We start from the raw sequence: 22,323 nt of genomic DNA on the forward strand, positions 1-22,323 counted from the left end.
TCCTCAAGCTTAAGAATGTGGAAAGTGAGGCTGAATCGCAGCATTTTGTATTTTAGTCATTGAGCTTATCTATCTTGTCAACAAGATCTTCAAAATATTGGACATTTATGGAGTTTGTAAGTGGATCAACTTCCCAAGTCTCTAATTCTTATTGAAAATTAAAGGAAGAAGTGCTCAGAAGAAGGTTATCTTAACTGAAGGGATAAAAATTTATGAATGTGTAAATTAAGAAAAAAAAGTCTCTCTGCTTTGTTCTCATATTTACTACTGGGTATAAATAACATATGTTGCTACTGTCTTATATGTTTCTATTGTCTATCACTACCTTTCCCTGCTTTTTTTTCTACTTCAACAGCCTGATAAGTGGTTTATCACAAATTGTAAAATTGCTTCTGAATCTGTTTTATATTATTGATTCTATTGATAGTGGCTATTGTGAGGTAAAATACTTTATAATAGTTTCACATATTTATTCAACAAACATTTTTTGAGTACCAAACATTGTGTAGCAGATATAAAGACAAATACTGTGCTTCATCAAGCCTATAGACTGGTAGGGGAGACCACCAAATATGGACTAAGCAGTTGACAACACAATTTGGGAGTTCAGTGGCAAGGCTAAACTCAAACATCACTATTGCAAAGAAGCCTTCCTTCGGACCCCAGTGTGCCTCCTAGTCTCCCTTTATTATTACCAGTTCCTGTGCTAAAGAAAAGCTAATATTGAGCTGCAGTGGGGTCAGAATTGATCTCTGCTCCATAAAAAGCTTATGATTTCATAGAGGAAATATGATGTGTAGCTTTTCAACCATAACATGAAGCAGTTTATGAAAGGCAAAGTAGCATAGTGTTTAAGAGCACCAAGTCTAGGGCTAGACCACTGAGGTCCAAATCTTGGCTCTGCTGTGTAACTAGCCTGTAACCTGAGACAAGTGTCAATCTTCATGTGCTTCAGTTTCTTGATTCGTAAAATGAGGATAGTAATATACATTTGATTAGGATTGTTATGAAGATTAAATGACTTAAGCACAGAGTAAATGCTGAGTGAGTGTGTTGCCATTATTGTCATCATCATGTTTCTTATTTGTGCTAAGTGTAGCATATTGGTTAAGAAATTGGGACCTGGTTTCTTTTTTTTTTTCTTCTTCAGTATATGAAATTTATTGTCAAATTGGTTTCCATACAACAGCCAGTGCTCATCCCAAAAGGTGCCCTCCTCAATACCCATCACCCACCCTCCCCTCCCTCTCACCCCCCATCAACCCTCAGTTTGTTCTCAGTTTTTAAGAGTCTCTTATACTTTGGCTCTCTCCCACTCTCACCTCTTTTTTTTTTTCTACCCCCCCCCATGGGTTTCTGCTAAGTTTCTCAGGATCCACATAAGAGTGAAACCATATGGTGTCTGTCTTTCTCTGTATGGCTTATTTCACTTAGCATAACACTCTCCAGTTCCATCCACATTGCTACAAAGGGCCATATTTCATTCTTTCTCATTGCCATGTAGTACTCCATTGTGTATATAAACCACAATTTCTTTATCCATTCATCAGTTGATGGACATTTAGGCTCTTTCCATAATTTGGCTATTGTTGAGAGTGCTGCTATAAACATTGGGGTACAAGTGCCCCTATGCATCAGTACTCCTGTATCCCTTGGGTAAATTCTTAGCAGTGCTACTTCTGGGTCATAGGGTAGGTCTATTTTTAATTTTTTGAGGAACCTCCACGCTGTTTTCCAGAGTGGCTGCACCAATTTGCATTCCCACCAATAGTGCAAGAGAGTTCCCGTTTCTCCACATCCTCCAGCATCTATAGTCGGGACCTGGTTTCTAACCCCAGATCATCTGTATCATCTTGGGAACATCACATAACCTTTCTGAGCTGGTTTCTTCATCTTTAAATGAGGATAATAGCACACATTTCTTATTAAATGGGGTAATGCATATCAAGCATATAGCATAGTGTCTAACTATATATTATCAATAAAGAGGCATTAGTCTTCCTAAAGCTGTGAATGAAAATGTTGTACTTTTAAAGAAATGAAGTGCTGCTGAGATGTAGCACATTCCTGAGCTCGTAAGAGTCATTAAGTGTGTGTTCACTTAAAACGTTAATTATTTAGAGATTGGGAGCCTAGAGAGAAAGCTGTTTGATGTACAGTTTTCTTTCTGTGAGGACTGTGGAAGGGTAATTTGATAATCTTATAGGCAAATATCATTGAGCTAGTAAAATAAAATCTATGAATAAATGATCTGGATAAAAAGCATGTATAGTTTTTTTTCTAATTACAAATGAATTTTTTTTTTCCAGGAAGAGAGAGAGAGTGCAAGTAGGGGAGGGGCTGAGAGAAAGGGAGAGAGAGAGACGGGGGAGAATCTTAAGCAGGCTCCACACCCAGCATGGAGCCCCGTGCGGGACTCAATCTCCCGACTGTGAGATCATGATTTGAGCCGAAATCAAGTTGGATGCTTAACTAACTGAGCCACCCAGGCACCCACAAATACAATTTTTTGTATTTTCATTAAGAATTCTAAAGAATTGTAAGATTCTTTTTCTGTAAAACTTTGTGCATCATATTGTAATTTTTGAGTCAACTAGTTGGGTTTCCTCAGAGCAGAAACTTTGCTGTGTAAAACTATATAAATTTTTTTTGTAGCCTTAAAAGATTTTTATTAGAATGAATAAACATTTTGAAGCTTTTGGAATTTTGTTAAGTGGATAAAAGCACAGAAACATCATAATTATATCATCCATATTGGTGTATTAAGAAAAAAATCTGAAACTAAAAATAGAACTACCCTATAATCCAGCAATTGCACTATTAGGTATTTACCCAAAGGCTACAAAAATACAGATTCAAAGGGGTACACTATGGAGAGAGCCCAAGTGTCCTCTGGCTGATGAATGGATAAAGAAAATGTGGTATAGGGGCGCCTGGGTGGCTTAGTCAAGCATTCGACTTTGCCTCAGGTCATGATCTCATGGCTTGTGGGTTTGAGCCCCATGTCGGGCTCTGTGCTGACAGCTCAGAACCTGGAGCCTGCTTCAGATTCTGTGTCTCCCTTTCTCTGCCCCTTCCCTGCTTGTACTCTGCCTCTCTTTCTCTGTCAAAAATAAGCATCAAAAACAAAAGAAGATGTGGTATATATGTATATACAATGGAATATTACTCAGCAATAAAAAAGAATGAAACCTTGCCATTTGCAGTGATGTGGATTAGCTAGAGTATATTATGCTAAGCAAAATAAGTCAATCAGAGAAAGACAAATACCATATGATTTCACTTATAGTGGAATTTAAGAAACAAAACAGATGAGCATATGGGAAGGTAGGGGAAAAGAAGAGAGGGAAACAAATCATAAGAGACTCTTAATGATAGAGAACAAACTATGGGTTGATGGAGGGAGATTGGGGGGAGATGGGCTAGATGGGTGTTGGGTACTAAGGAGGGCACTTGTTCTGATGGGCACTGGGTGTTGTATGTAAGTGATGAATCACTGAATTCTGCTCCTGAAATCAATATTGCATGGTATGTTAACTAAAATTTAAATAAATTTATTACTTTTTTACATTATTTATTTTTGAGAGAGAGTGGGGAAGGGGCAGAGTTTAGAAAGGGAGACAGGATCTGAAGCAGACTCTGCTGACAGTAGCAGGGCTTGAACTCAATGCAGAGCTTGAACTCAAGAACCATGAGATCAGGGGGTACCTGGGTAGGTCAGTTGGTTAAGTGACTGACTTTGGCTGAGGTCATGATCTCATGGTTTATGGGTTTAAGCCCTGTATCAGGCTCTGCGCTGACAGCTCAGAGCCTGGAGCCTGCTTTGGATTCTGTGTCTCCCTCTCTCTCTGCCCCTCCCTTGCTTATGCTCTCTCTCTCTCAAAATAAATAAACTTAAAAAAAAAAAGAAGTGTGAGATTATCACCTGAGTCGGGCTTGAACTCATGAACCGGGACATCGTTACCTGATCCAAAGTCAGATGCTTAACCAACTGAGCCACTCAGGTGCCCCAAGAAAAAAATACTATTTACAAACACTGGAGAGCTATCTTATAGAGGGAGTGATTTTAAGTTATTTATGTTTTGGTCATAGTCTGGTCTCTGCATGGAGTCTTTTGTCTGTGAGATTAATTGTTGTTTGTATCAGCAGTTCTTTTTATTGCTGTATTGTATTCCATTAATTAATTTTATTGTTGATAAGATTTTGATTGTTTTTATTTCTTTGGCTATTTTTGAATGAAGTAGCAGTGAACATTCTTGTATGTAGCTTTTAGTGGACATAGCCAATTTTGCTAATGGTAATATCCCATTATGGTTTTTATTCTCATTTCTCAGATGACTAATGATGTTATATTAGTCAACTGATAATCCTAAACAGACAATTTGAAAATTGCCAGTGGTGTACAATAATATTTATTTGTTGGTCATGATTTTGTGGGTCTCCTGGCATAGCTCTTCCTTGTGTATCTCATCTTCCTACTGGGAGTAGTAGGCTAGATAATGCATATTTTCATAGTGGTGGCACAAATGCAAGAAGGCATACCTAACTGGGCAAGCATATTTTAAGATCATCACGTCTCCTGACCTCTTACTCTTGAAATTAAGTCATGTGGCTTAGCTCAGTTCAAGGGATGAGGAGGTATACTTGACTGGACTTGAGGATAGGTAGTGAATAATTTTTTTTTTTTTTTTAAAGAAGCCTCCACACCCAGCACAGAACCCAGAGTGGGGCTTGAACTCACAACCCTGAGAGCAAGACCTGAGCTGAGATCAAGAGTTGGACACTTAACTGACTGAGTCACCCAGGCACCCCAGGTAGTGAATTTTTTGAACAATAATCTAATTCACTGCAGATGTTGAATTTTTTCATATCTTTATTGGCCATTTAGGTATTCTCTTAAGAGCCACCTTCTTTTTTTTTTTTAATGTTTGTTTATTTTTGAAAGAGCACAAGCGGGGGAGGGGCAGAGGGGGACAGAGGATCCGTAGTGGGCTCTGCTCTGACAGCAATGAGGCCAATGTGGGGCTCGAACTCACAAACTGTGAGATCATGACTTGAACCAAAGTAGGATGGTCAACTGACTGAGCTACCCAGGTGCCCCAAGAGCCACCTTCTACATATATTACTAGGCACACTTACTCTGTCAGCAACATTAACTCCTTAGGAAAGAAATTTGATACTCATTTACATTTTAAAATTTTATTTATTTATTAAATATTTTATTTTTTAAGTAATCTCTATACCCAACGTGGGGCTTGAACTTACAGCCCCGAGAACAAGAGTCTCCTGTTCTACCAACTGAGCCAGCTAGGTGCTCCTACTTGCTCCTATTTTTAAGGCCAGATATTGTTAAATTATTGTTGAGAACAGCTCTTACAGGAGGTTAAAAAAGTGGTGTATATAGATGAAAATAGATGAGAAGGTAGGAAAAAGGGAAAACAAACTATTAATAAAATGACTGCCTTAAGCAGTAAAAATGATTTCTAAAACACATGAATTAATGCGTATGTGGATTTATTTCTTTAACAAATATATTTTTGAGCTGTGGATACCTATGAAGAAAAAGACAAAAACGTTTTAGTGGGGAAGACTTCCAATAGACATAAAAACAAATAGTAATATAATTCTAGGTAGTGTATCAAGTTCTATGATTAAAAATAGATCAGGACAAGGAGAATATAGCAGGGAAAGGGGGTTATTTTACATAGGTTAGGAAAGAAAATCCTCTCTGAGGAGTTGGCATTTGAGCAGACACCTCAGTGAATGAAAGAAGGTCCAGGTAGAGGGGGCAGGAAGGAAGTGTAAAGGTCCTAAAGCAGGAATAAGCTTAAATTCAAAAAAAGACCAGTGAGGGTAGAGGTGGAGTAGAGTGAGGGAAAGATGAAGTTAGGCTACAGTAAGAGGTTACGGTTTTATTCAATGTGTTATGGAGAGACATTGAAAATTTTGGTAAGAGAGTGACGTGATCTGATTTACCTTTAAGAAGGGTTGACTCCCCTGTTAGGTGTAAACTAGACTGTAGTGGAGCAATGGATACAGGCATATCACACTCTTTCACTAATTCAGATGAGAGAATGATAAGGGGCTTGAACTAGGTGGTATAGATGGGAATGGCAAAAATGGTTAGATTCGGGATATATTTTAATGGCAGACCAATAGTACTTATTGTTGGATTGGATATTGAAGAATTTCCTTATGGGGGAAGTTAGAACATTTCTTTAGTAATGCGTTAGTCAGGGTAGACTAACTGCTATTACTAAACAGCCTCCAAATATCAGTGATTCTACACAATAAAATTTTATTTCTTTTTCCATCATAGTCCAATGTAGATGGGTGAGGATGGGGTGATGGTGGGTGTTCTTTGTGTGGTCATTTGGGACCAGGGTTCTTCCATCTAGTGGCTCTGTATCCCATAGGACTTTAGAGCTTTCCCCTGGATCCTTTCCATTTTCTGGTAGACAAGGAAAGGCAGGCCCTCCCACCCCCTTTATTTAGGGGCTCTTATTGGCTCAGCCTGAAAGGACATCACCCCTGCCCACTTACCATTGGCCAAGGATTCAGTTGCATGGTCCCATATAATTAACTGCAAGGAAGGTTGGGAAATGCAGTCTAGCTGTGTGCCCAGGAAGAGGAGGAAATGGGTTTGTAAAAAGAGTAGAGACTTGAAAAAAAAGAGTATTATAAAACACATAGTTGGAAAAGTTTAAAAATATAAATATTTACATATTTAAGTAAGTTACATATTTACTTGTAAATTCAGTTTTAAGTACTAAAATACGAAGAAACGTGAATATTAGCTCTTGAACACCACTTCCTCCAAATTATTTTTCCAAAATTATAAGTACTAAAATATGAAGAAACATGAATATTAGCTCTTGAACACCACTTCCTCCAAATTATTTTTCTAAAATAAGTTCAAAATATTTAATAGCTTTCTCCCCATGACATTTACAACTGTATACAAATCAGTATTGTTTTCTCGAATGGACCCTGCCTTGATAGTAGAATGTTCTCCTTTTAATATCTACTGGTGAGATTTTTGCTTTGAGTTTTTCTGCGTAGTGAAGCTAGATTTTTTTTTTTAGATATGAATTTGCCTGATTTTATTTTTCTCTTGTTACTGAATGTTAGTGTATGATCTTACACTAGTGTAGATCCCTGTGATAAAGTAAATATAAAGAGAAAGGATACTTCTTTTTTTTCTTCTTGGAAAATGACCTTGAGAACTTGGTAAAGAAGTAAAAGCAGCTATAAAAATTTTTTGAAAATTAAATTTTATTAGTACACAGATGCAAAATATGACATTAAAAATCTTTAGTTACTTCTTTTTTTTTAAATGAACTTCTAATTTAAAGGAAGCTCTGTATTCCCTATTTTCATTCTTCACCACAGTTTCCTCTATAATTAGTTTCTTCTCAGACCACTGAATAACAGCATAAGCTGGCCTATTCTGAACCACACCCTACTGACCACAGCAACTGTCTGACCGCATTGTTCCCTCTGTTAGCATATACTTTCGAAATATTACTTTGGGATAGGGAAAAAACATATTAAATAATTTTATTTATAACTGGTACAGCTATGTGTAATTGCTCCATAAGTGCCAGTAAAGTGCTTAATTCTTTATATGCATAATATAAGTTATTCTCTCAATCAGTCATTTATCCATACTCTTTTTATCTGCTGGTTTGAAATGCTATCTTTATCATAAGGTAAATTTACATAGACTTTTTTGCTCTGTAAGCCTTAATTTTCTAATTTGACAGGTATTAACTTGTTACCTGTCTCAGAGATTTCCTGTTCAACTCAAATGAGGTAATGCACATCAAACTTATTTTTTTTTTTTTTAATTTTTTTTTTCAACGTTTTTATTTATTTTTGGGACAGAGAGAGACAGAGCATGAACGGGGGAGGGGCAGAGAGAGAGGGAGACACAGAATCGGAAACAGGCTCCAGGCTCCGAGCCATCAGCCCAGAGCCTGACGCGGGGCTCGAACTCATGGACCGCGAGATCGTGACCTGGCTGAAGTCGGACACTCAACCGACTGCGCCACCCAGGCGCCCCACATCAAACTTATTTTTGATGAAAACTATAAAAAGGAATTTTGAAGATTACTCAAAGTCTAATATTTGTCCTTATTTTATATATATGCCTTTATATGTAGTTTTATATTTTAAGTTTTTTCAGTTGACATCATATTATACATCCCTTGCCATATTTCTTCTGCATGACTGGCATTACAGGTATCATTCACCATCTAAATCTGTTTTACCCAATCTTTAGTTTGGATAGGGAATTTGGATGTCAGGGGGTGCTGCCCTATTTGAATCTATTTGGTTCCCCAAGTTTGGATAGCAAATAGCATGATTGTGAAGTAAGCACCTAAAAGTTTATTCAAATATATTTGGTTCCTGAGCTTAGACTGTGAAATTTAAATTAAAAAAATTTTTTTAATGTTTATTTATTTTTGAGAGAGAGACCGAGACAGAGCACAGCGGGGAAGGGGCAGAGAGAGAGAGGGACACAGAATCTGAAGCAAGCTCCAGGCTCCGAGCTGTCAGCACAGAGCCTGACATGGGACTCGAACTCACGAACTGCGAGGTCATGACCTGAGCTGAAGTCAGATAATTAACGGACTGAGCCACCCAGGTGCCCCTATTTAAATTTTTTTTTTAATGTTTACTTTTGAGAGAGACAGAGTGTGAGCAGGGGAGGGGCAGAGAGAGAGGGAGACACAGAACTCCACATGTGCTTCAGGCTCTGCACTATCCACACAGAGCGTGATGCGGGCTCAAACTCACAAACTGTGAGATCCTGACTTGAGCCGAAATTGGATGCTTGACCAACTGAGCCACCCAAATGCCCCTAGACTGTTGATTAGGTTTTGCTGTATGTATTTGTTCATTTTCTTTTACTGTGTAAGGACTTCTGTGCATTCAGGAAAGATGGCTGCAAACAGTTTTAGATTTACATATTTCTGGATAACCAGCCCAGCAGAAAAGAAAATGCAGCAAAGTTCGAATATGGAATCTCTATGAGCAGCCGCTGTTGCCAGGGGGAATGGAATAATTGATTAGCTGGGTCTGGGTCACGACTAATACCACCCTTCCTCCCCTAGCTAGGGGATGAGGTTGGTCTATTCAAAGTGTGCTGTGTCAAATGGCAAGGGAGGAGTAGTAGTTCTTCAAAGGCAAATGCAGTACTGTACTTTCATTAGAAGGGCCGGATTACCTACTGCACAGATGAAACCGGTTAGCTGTCCATGTACCTATCTATAGTGTGTCATCTGATAACTAATTTATTCCATCACCTTTTCTTTAGTTGAAATATTACAAAATGTATTTTCTTTCAGCACTCAATTTGGCTTTTACTTGGCATTGACCTACTATAAGTAAAACTGGGCTCCTAATGTGCTATCTAGTTGTGAAGATGAGCTAACATGCACATTTGTCACATCTTACCTAAAAAGCTTTTTCTCAATCTTTTTTTTTCTTTAAATTCTTTAAGGAAAAGAAAAGAGTATGTTTTTTACTTTCTGAGAGATGCACCTGTCCATCTTTGACCTAAATCTCATTCTCATTTAGTTTGTCTTATTGAAGAACCTTGGCTCATCAGATAGACCTTCATTTTCTTAAGTTTTCAGTTTCTGCTTCTCTACTTGATTCTATTTATAACCATAAAGATGTGCTCCCAAGTCCCCTAACAAATGATTCACTCATACTTCTCCCTTTTTCTTTATAGCAGATTTGACCAATGTCTGCTAATTTACTTGCCAATCTGTCTTCTCCCACTTCTTCCTTAACTTCTTACTTCCTACTTTTCAGAGTCCCCAGTAATATCCAGAGACCTTCATTTCAGGCCTAAACCTAGAATTACAGTATGTAAGGGCTAAAAGGGACCTAAGAGATATTTAACTCAACTTTCTTTTTTTATTTTGCTTGATGTTATTTTGATTGTACTGACTTTTTTTTTTGTCTAGAATTTAGATGGTATATGGAATTTTTTTAAACTTTCAGATCTTGATCAGATCATAAATGCGTGTTTATTAAAAACAATATAGTTGGATTTTAAAAATCTCTTGGTAATCTTTTTCTTTTAAGTGGAGCATTTCCATTTAATGTAGTTATTGATACATTTAGTTTGCTTTCCATTTGTTCCATCTGTTCTGACTCCACCCAGGACCCCTTCCTTTTTGCCTTCCTTTGAATTGATTATTTTTTAATCATTCCATTTTTTTCACAGTGTTAGTTGGGAAGTTATACCTTTTTCCTAATTTTTTTAGGGGTTAGCCTAGAATAGAAGTTGGCAAACTCTTTTTTTTTTTAAAGTTTATTTATATATTTTTGAGAGCGAGCTTGGGGGAGGGGCAGAGAGAGAGAATCCCAAGCAGTCTCCATGCTGTCAGTATGGAGCCTGATGCGGGGCTCAATCTCATGAACTGTGAGATCACAACCTGAGCTGAAACCAAGAGTTGGTTGCTCAACCGACTGAGCCATCCAGGCACCCCTAACCTGTTTCATTTAAGGGCCATATAGTAAACATTTTTGGCTTTGTGGACCATATGGTCACTGTCATTGTAGTGCAGAAGCATCCATTGATAACAGGTAGTGGTATAAATTACAGACAGTGGATTAGATAAAGTCATTTAGATAGAAGAGCACTGGGTTGAGACCAGAAACTGGGAGATTTTGTTGTTGTTGTTATTTTTTTTTGAAATTGAGGTCATGGACAAGAAGCTCTGAGAGTGAATCAGAAAAAGAGTGAGCCTATCAGGAAGATTACAAGAAAAATAATTATCATGTGAGGGCAGTTTCAAGAACGAGAAGATGGCTTTCTTAGTCAAATGCTATAGAGTGCCGTGTTAAGATGAGGATTCAGAAGAGGCCGTTGGATTTGGCAACTTTATGGTAATTGGTGACATTTTCAAAGAATATTGGCAGAGCTTGCTATGTGGGAAGAGTGGTAAAGGAGTGGAGAGTGGAAACATAAACCATTGATTGTCAAATACTATTTTTTGGACCAGCAACAACAGAAGTGCCTAGATTTCCCAATCTCAGAACCATTATTGGGCTTAGAAATGTATTTTTTAAAACATTGCCCATGATTTTGATAAACGCTAATGGCTTGCTGTCAAGATGTATTTGTTAGTGATATTTTGAGGCAAACACTCTTTTCCAAACACAAAGCTATGATTGATGAAGCAAAAAGAAAAATCAAGTTGACATAAATGGGGTGCAGAAAAGGTAAACATTCCTATGTTTCAGAAAGGCAGTAGAACACAAAGCAGTGAGTAGGGCTGTGGCTGGGACCTTGCAGGTACAGAAGCTGAGGTTTGAGTTTCCTTGAGTGTAGGACATATCTTCTGATTTGAACAGACCACCGGTAAGAAACATATTTATGAGATAACGGGAAATTGAACATTGACCAGTAATATTAAAAATTGTTAATTTTTAAAGGTGTGATTAATGGTATTGTGGTTATATTAAAACAAAGTAGTAAATAGTAGGTTCTCAGTAAATGTTTATATGAAAAACAAAAAAAAATTTCCATCAGAAAGTACACCTGTACATCTAAATTTTCAAACAAATTAGCCATCTAGTGCCGAGAATGATATGAAATAAATCTGAAGAGCAGTTTACTTTGGATGACATTAGAATGCTTCACTGAAAAAAAAAATTTTATATTTAGTATTTTCAAGAAGAAAAGTGAGTAATATCCCTTAAAACAATTATGGGGTCAATGGGGGGGGGGCTCGGTTGAGCATCTGACTTGATTTTGGCTCAGGTTATGATTCCAGGGTTGTGGGATCGAGCCCTGATTTGGGCTCTGTGCTGAGTGTGAAGTCTGCTTGGAATTCTGTCTCTCCTCCTTTACCCCTTTCCCCCACTTACGCTCTTTCTCTTTCTAAAATAAGCCAAACAAAGCAAAAAAACCCAGTTATGGCACTTAAGGTAGAAAAAAGATCAGGTGGATATGAAAATGACAGAAACTTTAGAAGTGAAAGCTAGTGTAAAACAACAGCGTGATTTTCATGAAAGGGAAGTCAATAGGATGTCTGTTTTCCCAGTATTAATCTATGAAATCAGTGTAGTGTCAGTCAAAATATCAGAAGGTTTTGGGGGTGCCTGGGTGTCTCAGTCGGTTAAGTGTCTGATTTTAGCTTAGGTCGTGATCTCACAGTTCATGAGTTCCAGTCCCATGTCAAGCTCTCTGCTGTCAGCACGGAGCCTGGAGCCCCTGCTTCAGATTCTGTTCTCCCTCTCTCTGCCTCTCCCCAGCTTGTGCATGTGCGTGCTCTCTCTCTCAAAAAAATAAACATCAAAAAATGTCAGAAGGTTTTTTTTTTCGTGGTAGTGGACATGCTGATCTTAAAATTCTTATGGTAAAGAATCAAAGTAACATTAAAGAAGAACAAATTGAAATGATATGCCTTCCATCAAAACTTATTATAGAGCTATAGTAATTAAGATAGATTCAGGGATGGACAGATAGACTACTGGAAGAGAATACAGAGCCCAGAACACCTTGATATTTATAGAATTAGCTACATGACAGAGGTGGCATTATAAATCAAGGGAGAGATTGGACTCTTCATTGAGGTGCTGATTAAATTGCTAATCTGATTTGGCATGAAAATAAGAGCGCTATGAAAATAAATTCTGTATGGATTAAGTACATAAATGAGAAAAGAAAAACCTTAGGCCTTTTCGAAGAAAATGCAGGATGGATAACCTTATGTCTTCAGGATGAGGAGGGATTTTTAAAAACTATACCAGGAGATAACGCCATGTAGGTTTTAGAGCCAGACGAACTGCTTCAAATATCAACTTTCTCACATGCTAGTTATGACTTTGGGCAAGTTATGTAATCTTACTTGTTTTCTCATTTGTAAAATGAGGATGATAATGGTAAAAACAGCCCTCAGGAATTGTGAGAAATAAAATGTGAAATGCTTAGAAAAATGACTGGTATAAATAAACACACAATAAGAGTTAACTACAATTGTTGTTACTGTAATTTACTAAAAAAGAAATCATAACCTGTAAAGGATTGATAAATTTGACTATTAAAAACTCTATGACAAAAGACATTGTGAATAAAATAGAAAGCTAAGGCACTAATAGGTAGGAGATAATTATCACACATTTAACTGAAAATTGGTTAGTATCCAGGCTATATGAAAAACTCATTTAAACCAATAAAGAAAAGACAACTCAAAAAACAGAAATGAATAAGCAACATAGTCCAAATGGCAAATGGTAAGTGTTGCTCATCCTCATTCTAATAAACAGGGAAATGCAAATTAAAGTAATGAGATACCTTTTTACACTTATACTGGCAGAAACTCAAGTCTGACATACTTTTATTGGTAAGGAGGCAGAGAAACTTGAGCCCTTCCTACGCTTGCTGTGAAATAGTTGGTACAACTATTTGGAGAGTGTTTTGTTAATGTCTAGTAAAGTTGAATGTGCTTAAAACCCAACGATTCTAGGTGTAAAGCCCAGAGAAATTCTAGGAAAGACATACGAAGAGACATGTATGAGATCTGCAGCATTGTTTTAATAGTGTAATATTGGAAACATTCCAAGTGTTCACTAGAAGGACAGTGGATTGATAAATTGTGGTATAAATCATCCAATGGGATTTAAAAACAAAGACCTTGCTTTTAAGAGCAGTTTTAGGTTAGGTTCACAGCAAATTTGAACAGAAGGTCCAGAACCCCCCAACCTCCCCTCATACATACATAGTCTCCCCCAATATCTACATCCCCCCCCACCCCAGTACATTTGTAACAATTAATAAACATTAACTGACATATTATTTGGCAGTTAATGAACTTTTACATGTATCAGCACTTAGAAAAGACAATGTTAACGTGAGATGCAGACTATTAAGTATGGTATGACACCATTTTTTTTAAAGCCTAAAAGAGTGAAACAGTACTATCTATAATTCATGGAGACCCACATGTGTAATAAAAATATAGAAACAGGACAGTGGTTCTCTCTGCAGAGCAAAAGAAGGAGCTTTATCTCTAATATGTTGTTTGTAAAGTGATCTGGAGTAATTACAGCAGTTTTCAAACTTGTTGAATTCGGTGGTAGCTATATGACTGCTTTTTATATGTTCCATAATATTCTCTGTGTTTGAAAGGTCATCTAGGAAAAAACAAAACAGAGTTTCTTCATTTGAGAACTTTTACAAATATGTAATATTATGAGAGAGAAGTAACTGAAGGTATTTAAAAAAATAACAGCATTTGTATGTTAAAGGATGAAATAAAAAGGAAAGTGGTAACATGTGAGGATGATTCTCTGATGGGGCAAGTTTGATGGAGATGATAAGAAATAGGTTTTATTAACCCTGGAAAAGACTTGGGATATATTTTCTTTGTAGACTAGAATGGAAAAACTAAGATGAGATGAAAATAGGGATACATTCTGAGTTGGAAAATGCTACTTTCTCAGTGGGATGCCAAAGTTGAAATCATTCTGGAGGTGTTATGTACATGGGGTTTGAGAAGATTGGAAGGATATGCAGAATACGTGTAAGAAATGAAATAAGGTTAGATAAAAAGGTAACCTTGAAGGAAAAGGGAAGGTTGAATAAAAGTTATAATAGTATCAGCTATATAATTTTATCAGCGAGCCGGGGGCAGGATCTTTTTGTTGTTAGGAGAGGTAGAGAGAGAGGCCAAAAGTCCTTGAAAATATATCTATTCTATAGCAGGTTTCTCTCATATTTCTTAGTTATAATTTCATTAGTTTGATTTTTTATTTAATCTCATCTTCTTAATGGTTTTTTTCAAGCTTTTATTTAAATTCCAGTTAGTTAACATACAGTATAATATTAATTTCAGGTGTAGCTTTTTTGTGATTCAGTTCAATACCTAGTGCTTATCACAAGTGTCCTCCTTAATTCCTATCACCTATTTAATCCATCCTCCCCACCCATCTGTTTTCTGGTAACAATCAGTCTATTCTCTATAGTTTAGAGTCTGTTTCTTGGTTTTCCTCTCTCCCCTACATGTTCCTTTGTTTTGTTTCTTAAATTCCACTTATGAGTGAAATCATATGGTATTTGTCTTTCTCTGACTTATTTCGCTTAGCATAATACACTAGTTCCATCCACATTGTTGGAAATGGCAAGATTTCATTCTTTTTTTATGGCCGAGTAATATTCCATTGTGTGTGTGTGTGTATCTCACATCTTTATCCATTCATCAGTTATAGATATTTGGGCTCTTACCATAATTTGGCTATTGCTGATAATGCTGCTGCAAACATTGAGGTGCATGTATCCCTTTAAATTAGTATTTTTTTTATCCTTTGGGTAAATAGTAGTGCTGGATCATAGCGAAGTTCTATTTTTAATTTTTGAGGAACTTCCATACTGTTTTCCAGAGTGACTGCACCAGTTTGTATTCCCCACCAATAGTGTTAGAGGGTTCCCTTTATCCACATCCTCTTCAACACCTATTATTTCCTGTGTTGTTAATATCATCTTCTTACTGTTTTTAATTTCACAAAAATTTGGCTTCATTGATGGCATTGTTTTGTGTTTGTCTTTATCCCATAAGAGCTTTTGGTGTGCAGGGTGATCCGTCTATGTATTCTGCCCCCTTTTATAATCTAGTCTTTGGCAAGTCTCTTTAATATAAAGAAACGAACTTGACTCTAATCTCAGGTACTTTGGAAACATTTGAGATAGAGTACAAATAATTTTTTTATTTTGCACTCTGGATTTTGCGTTATTAGTATGATAAAACATGGAAAAATCTTTGGCAAGTTGCTTTTTGGAGAAGTGTCCAGATTTGGGCAATATAAATGTAATATTATGTGGTCTCAGACTGTTTTCAAGACTTTTCTAGACTAAGAATTAGGATATTCTGTTCTAAAAGATGTAATCAACATGATTTAAGCCTTTCTTTCTTGAGCATCAGAAGGTAAAGATTGTTTATATGGTTTCTAAATGTTTCACATCTTTTATGTTACAGTTCTTTTGCCATGAAAATGGTTTGCAGGGTCTTGGACACATACTATCCATGCTGATGGGACAGGATCCAATATGAATATAAATGATGGAGGAAGACGACGCTTTGAGGATAATGAACATACGTTACATATATCCTGGGACAATTTCAGAAGGGACTATCTACTGTCCAATTCCTGCCAGAAAAAAACTCACAGCTGCTGAGGTGATTTGACTCTCTCTTAAACAGACTTCATCTTGACAAAACAAAATGTTATGTTCTTGCAGAAGTAAAGGAATTTGGTGGAGAAGAATGGATACTCAATCCAACAGATTGTCCAGTTTCAGCGAATGATGTTGTGGCCCCGAATGGCTCTGGAAAATCGCCTGAGTGGAGAGGACTATCGCTTTCTTCTGAGAGAAAAAAACCTTGATGATCAATCCATTATGGTAGTCTGCAGTCATGGCTACGGGTAACAGATAGAACGTCGTAGGATGATCGGAGCGGGGTTTTCTCCACAGCCTCAACAAAAAGGACTTTTGATGATTATAGTAGCTACCTGATTTGAATGAGAAAACTCTCTTAGAAAACCTACGAAATCGCTTTAAGCATGAAAAAATTATACCTATGTTGGCAGTATTCTAATAGTTATTAACCCATTCAAGTTTCTTCCTATTTATAATCCCAAATATGTCAAAATGTATGATAACCACCAATTGGGAAAACTGGAGCCCCACATTTATGCTGTGGCTGATGTAGCTTATCATGCCATGCTTCAGCGCAAAAGAATCAGTGCATTGTGATTCAGGAGAGAGTGGTTCTGGGAAGACTCAAAGCACAAACTTTCTTATACACCACCTTACTGCACTCGTCAGAAAGGATTTGCCAGTGAGTGGAACAAATTATTCTTGGAGCTGGACCAGTACTTGAGGGTAAGTGTGTAGAAATACTTTTCTTACTCTTAAACATGTCTTGAAAAAATTTTTTGTAAATGTGAGAAAATGTAATGAAACCACAAGTATAGATACCATTTTTAGTTACCAAGGAAAAACTGGAAGAGGGGAAAGCAAAAAAAGGCAGCGTGGAGATTAAGGGTATGACAGTGGCAGTATATTTTTCAAAGGTGTTTTTTGCGTCATAGTGATGAAGTAAGAGATGATTGGAGTCGTATGTATCCCCCTGTAAAGGGAAACTAGCCAGCACAGGACTCCTGTCTGTAATTGGGTTGTGGAATTAGGTGTTGGGGAAAATATTCTCATCAATCTATTTGTATCTTTGCAACTTTAACATGTGTGCCTAGTATTGAATTCTAAGGGTTCAGTTTTGAAAATGTAGAGAATATGGGAAAAAAAGTTTTAGTTCTATAATGTTTTAGAAGTAATAGTACCAAAGGTAGAAAGGAAAAGAATACACTTTTTGTTTTAGAGTTGAAAGGAAAAGGTAGTATTACCAATTTTTTTTTATTAAAAGAATTTTTTTTTATGTTTATTTTTGAGACAGAGAGAAACAGAGCATGATGGGGGAGGGGCAGAGAGAGAAGGAGACCCAGAATCTGACGCAGGCTCCAGGCTGGGCTGTCAGCACAGAGCCCGATGCCAGGCTTGAACCCCATAGACCGTGAGTTCATGACCTGAGCTGAAGTTGGTTGCCCAACCAACTGAGCCACCCAGGCGCCCCAATATTACCTATTTTTTAAAAGAGATTTGTGAGGTATAACTGAGATACAGCAAACTGCACATATTGGAATGTACAATGCTATAAATTTGACATGTATATATACTAATTAAGCCACTGTCACAGTCAAGATACCGAATACATCCATTATTCCCAAAGTTTCTTTGTGATTCACAAGTGTAAGTATAGTGTAAGAAACCACTTACACACTTACACTATAGATAGTTTGTGATTTCTATAATTTTGTATAAATGGAATCATATACCATATACTCTTTTATGTTTGATTTCTCTTGGTATAATTATTTCAAGATTCATCCAGGTTGTATGTGTCAGTAATCATTCCTTTTGCTAAGGTAGAATTCCACTGCACTGGGTGCATGATGCTTTGCATTTATCATGTACCTGGTAATGGACTTTAGGTTATTGCTAGTTATTCACTGTTGCATATAAAGCTTTATACAAGTCTTGTGTGGACATACACTTTACTTTGGGTGAATACCTAGAGTGGAATGACTGGGTTCTATGATAGGTATATGCTTAACTTTTTAAGAAAACTGCCAACTTTTTTCTACAGTTTTTTTACTTATATTTATATTCCCACCAGGCAGTGTGTGACGTTCCAGTACTACTCCATATCCTGCTAACCCTTGATATAGCTCATTCTTTTAAATTTTAGGCCATTCAAATATATATACAGTGGTATCTTACTGAGGTTTAATTTGCATTCTATAATGACTATGCTGTGAGCACATTTTCATGTGTTATTTGCCCTCTATATATCTTCTTGGTGAAGTATCTGTCAAAATTTATTGCACTAATTTTTTATTGGATTTTTCTTAAATTTTTTTTAATGTTTATAATTTTTGAGGGAGACAGTAGTGCCAGTTGGGGAAGGGACAGAGAGAGAGGGAAACCCAGAATCCGAAGCAAGCTCCGGCTCTGAGCTGTCAGCACAGAGCTCAGTGCATGAGATCATGACCTGAGCCAAAAGTCAGATGCTTAAGTGACTGAGCCACCAGGCACCCCTCTTGTGTTTTTGATTTTAGCCATTCTGATAGGTGAAAGGTTAATATCTCATTGTGGTTTGATTGGTATTTCCCTGATGATGACTGATGTTGAGCTGGATTGATTGTATTTCCCTGATGATGACTGATGTTTGAGCTCTTTTCATGGCCATTGTATGTCTTCTTTGGATAAATAAAATGGGTCCTCTGCCCATTTTTAATTTTAATTTTTGGCTTTTTTGTGTGTGTGAGTTATATATATATTTTAAATATATTTAGATATTACCTTATTGATATATTATTTGCAGAAATTTTCTCCCTCTAAGTAGGTGTTCTTTTTGGTTTTTGTTGGTTTCACTTCCACTGTACAAAAGCTTTGAAAAAAAATTTGTTTTATTGGTGTCGTCCCAATTGCTTATTTTTGCTTTTGTTTTCCTTGCCTTATGAGGACATATCTAGAAAAATGTCACTTTGGCTGATGCCAGAGAAATTACTGACTTGTGGTCTATTTTAGGATTTTTATGGTTTCAGGTGTCACATTTAGGTTTAATTCAATTTGAGTCTATTTTTGTGTATGGTGTTACAAGGTGGTTCAATTTCATTCTTCTGCATGTAGCTGTCCAGTTTTTCAAGCACTATTTATTGAAGAGAATGTCTCTCATTATATGTTCTTGCTTCCTTTGTCGTAGATTAATTGACCATATAATGGTTTATTTCTCGGTGCTCTCTTCTGTGCCATTGATCTGTGTGTCTGTTTTGTGCCAGTACTGTACTGTTTTGATTATTACACCTTAGTAGTATATCTTGGAATGTGGAATTGTGATACCTCTAGCTTTGTTTTTCTTTGTCAAGATTGCTTTGGTTATTCCAGGTCTTTTTTGATTCTGAAGAGATTTTACTAGTATTTGTTCTAGGTTTAAAAAAAAAAATCCTGGGGCGCCTGGGTGGCGCAGTCGGTTTAAGCGTCCGACTTCAGCCAGGTCACGATCTCCCGGTCCGGGAGTTCGAGCCCCGCGTCAGGCTCTGGGCTGACCGCTCAGAGCCTGGAGCCTGTTTCGATTCTGTGTCTCCCTCTCTCTGCCCCTACCCCCATTCCTGCTCTGTCTCTCGTCTGTCCCAAAAATAAATAAACGTTTGAAAAAAAAAAATTAAAAAAAAAAATCCTGTTGGTATTTTGATAGAGATTGCATTGAATGTATAGATTGCTTTGGGTAGTATAGACATTCAACAATATGAATTCTTCCAATCCATGAGCCTGGAATATCTTTCCATTGTTTGTGTCATCTTCAGTTTCTTCAGTCAGTTATTTTGTAGTTTTTGAGTATAGGTCTTTCACTTCTTTGGTTAAGTTTATTCTTAGGTACTTATTATTCTTTTTGGGTGCACTAGTAAATGGTCTTGTTTTCTTAATTTCTCTATGTGCTGCTCTGTTATTAGTGTATAGAAATGCTACCCTATTTCTGAATATTACTTTGTATCATGCATCTTTACCAAATTCATTTATTATTTCGAATTGCTTTTTGGTGGAGTCTTTAGGATTTTCTATGTGTAGTTCATGTCATCTGCAAATAGCGATAGTGTAACTTCTTTACCAGTGTGGTGCCTCTTCTTTTTCTTTGTCTGATTGTTGTGGACAGGACTTTGAGTACTGTGTTGAATAAAAGTGGCAAGAGTGGACATATTTGTCTTGTTCCTGATCTTAGAGGAAAAGCTCTTTGTTTCACCATTGAATGTGATGTTAGCTGTGGTTTTTTCAATATATATATAGTCTTTCTTATAGTTGTATGTGCTCTCTAACCCCACTTTGTTGAGAGTTTTTACCATGAATGGAATTAAATTTTGTCAAATGGGTTTTGTTTTCTGTACCTATTGAGATGATGATATGATTTTTATCCTTTGTTTTGTTGATGCTGTGTATCACATTGATTTGCAAATCTTGAGCCATTCTTATATCCATGGAGTAAGTCTTACTTGATTGTGGTGAATGATCTTTTTAATGTATTGTTGTATGTGGTTTGCTAATATTTTGTTGAGGAATTTTGCATCTATGTTTATCAAGGATATTGGCCTGTAGGGGTGTGTGTGTGTGCGTGTGTGTGTGTGTGTGTGTGTTGTTTTTTGATTTTTATCATCAGAATAATGCTGGCCTTGTGAATTTATTTGGAAGCTTTCCTTCCTCTTGTATTTTTTGGTATAGTTTGATGAGAATAGGTATTAACTCTTTTCTAAATGTTTGGTAAAATTCGTCTGTGAATCTGTCCTGGACTTTTATTTTTTGGTAGTTTTTTGATTACTGATTTACTTGTAATTGACCTTAGATTTTCTATTTCTCTTTTGTTCAATTTTGGAAGATTATATGTTTCTAGTAATTTATAGACTTCTAGGCTGTCTAGCTTGTTAGTATATAATTTTTTGTAGTATTCTCTTATAATTCTTTACATTTCTGTGATAGTTGTTACTTCTCTTTCATTTCTGCTATTACTTATTTGGGTCCTTCCTCTTTTTTCTTGATGAGTCTGGCTAAGTGTTTTCAATTTTGTTTACCTTTTCAAAGAACCTGCTCTTGGTTTTATTGATTAAAAATTTTTTTTTAATGTTTATTTATTTTTGAGAGAGAGGGAGACAGCACAAGCAGGGGAGGGACAGAGAGAGACAGAGACACAGAGTTTGAAGCAATCTCCAAGCTCTGAGCTGTCAGCACAGAGCCTGACGTGGGGCTCGAACTCACAAACCATGAGATCATGACGTGATGCTTAACCGACTGAGTCCCTCAGGCGCCCCTACTGATTTTTTTTTCTATTGCTGTTTTTAGTCTTAATGTCATTCATTTCTGCTCTGGTCTTAATTATTTCCTTCCTTCTATTTACCTTGGGCTTTATTTGTTGCTTTTTTTTTTTCTTTTTTTTTTTTTTCCTGGTTCCTTTAGTTGTTAATGTAGATTGTTTGAGCTTTTTCTTGTTTCTTGAGTTAGGCCTGTGTTGCTATATATTTCTCTCCCTTTCTCTCTTTCTCTGTCTCAAGAACCAGCTCTTGGTTTTATTGATTTAAAAAGTTTTTTTTTAATGTTTATTCTTGAGAGAGAGAGAGAGAGAGAGAGAGAGAGAGAGAGAGAAGGGCATAGGGAGAGAAAGAATTTCAAGCAAGTTCCTCAGTGCAGAGCCTGATGTGGGCTCTATCCAATGATCCCCGTATCATGACCCAAACTGATGTCAAGAGTCTGATGCTCAACCAACTGAGCCACCTAGGTATCCCTAATTTTAAGAAATGGTATTCATCAGGCACTTATAAATATTTGTAGATTGCTTTGGGTAGCGAGGACATTTTAACAATGTGAATTCTTCCGTGAGCACATAATGTATTTCAATTTATTTGTGTCGTCAGTTTTTGTCATTAATGCCTTTTGTTTTCATTGTACAGATCTTTAACCCTCCTTGGTGAAATTTCTCTCAAATACAACCATCTCTCAGTAGTACCTTTTGAAGAGCAGAATTTTAAATTTTGATGAAATCCAGTTTAACCATTTTTTTTCTCTTATGGATTGTGTTTTTGGTGTCATATTTAAGAAAACTTTGACTAAACCATGGTTGCAAAAGTGTTCTATGTTTTGTTTTGTTTTTTCATTAGTTTTGTAGTTTCGGTTTTGCATTCAGGTCTATGATTAATTTTGAG

At 36.6% G+C, this 22,323-nt stretch overlaps 1 pseudogene; it reads left to right on the forward strand.

Annotated features, from left to right (window-relative positions):
• The window catches only part of LOC115516981, a 48,636-nt pseudogene extending 26,557 nt beyond the window's left edge, over positions 1–22,079 (forward strand).
• The last annotated feature ends 244 nt before the right edge of the window (positions 22,080–22,323 follow it).

Source organism: Lynx canadensis, chromosome B3, assembly GCF_007474595.2.
Source record: "Lynx canadensis isolate LIC74 chromosome B3, mLynCan4.pri.v2, whole genome shotgun sequence".
Classification (NCBI taxonomy): Eukaryota; Metazoa; Chordata; class Mammalia; order Carnivora; family Felidae; genus Lynx; species Lynx canadensis.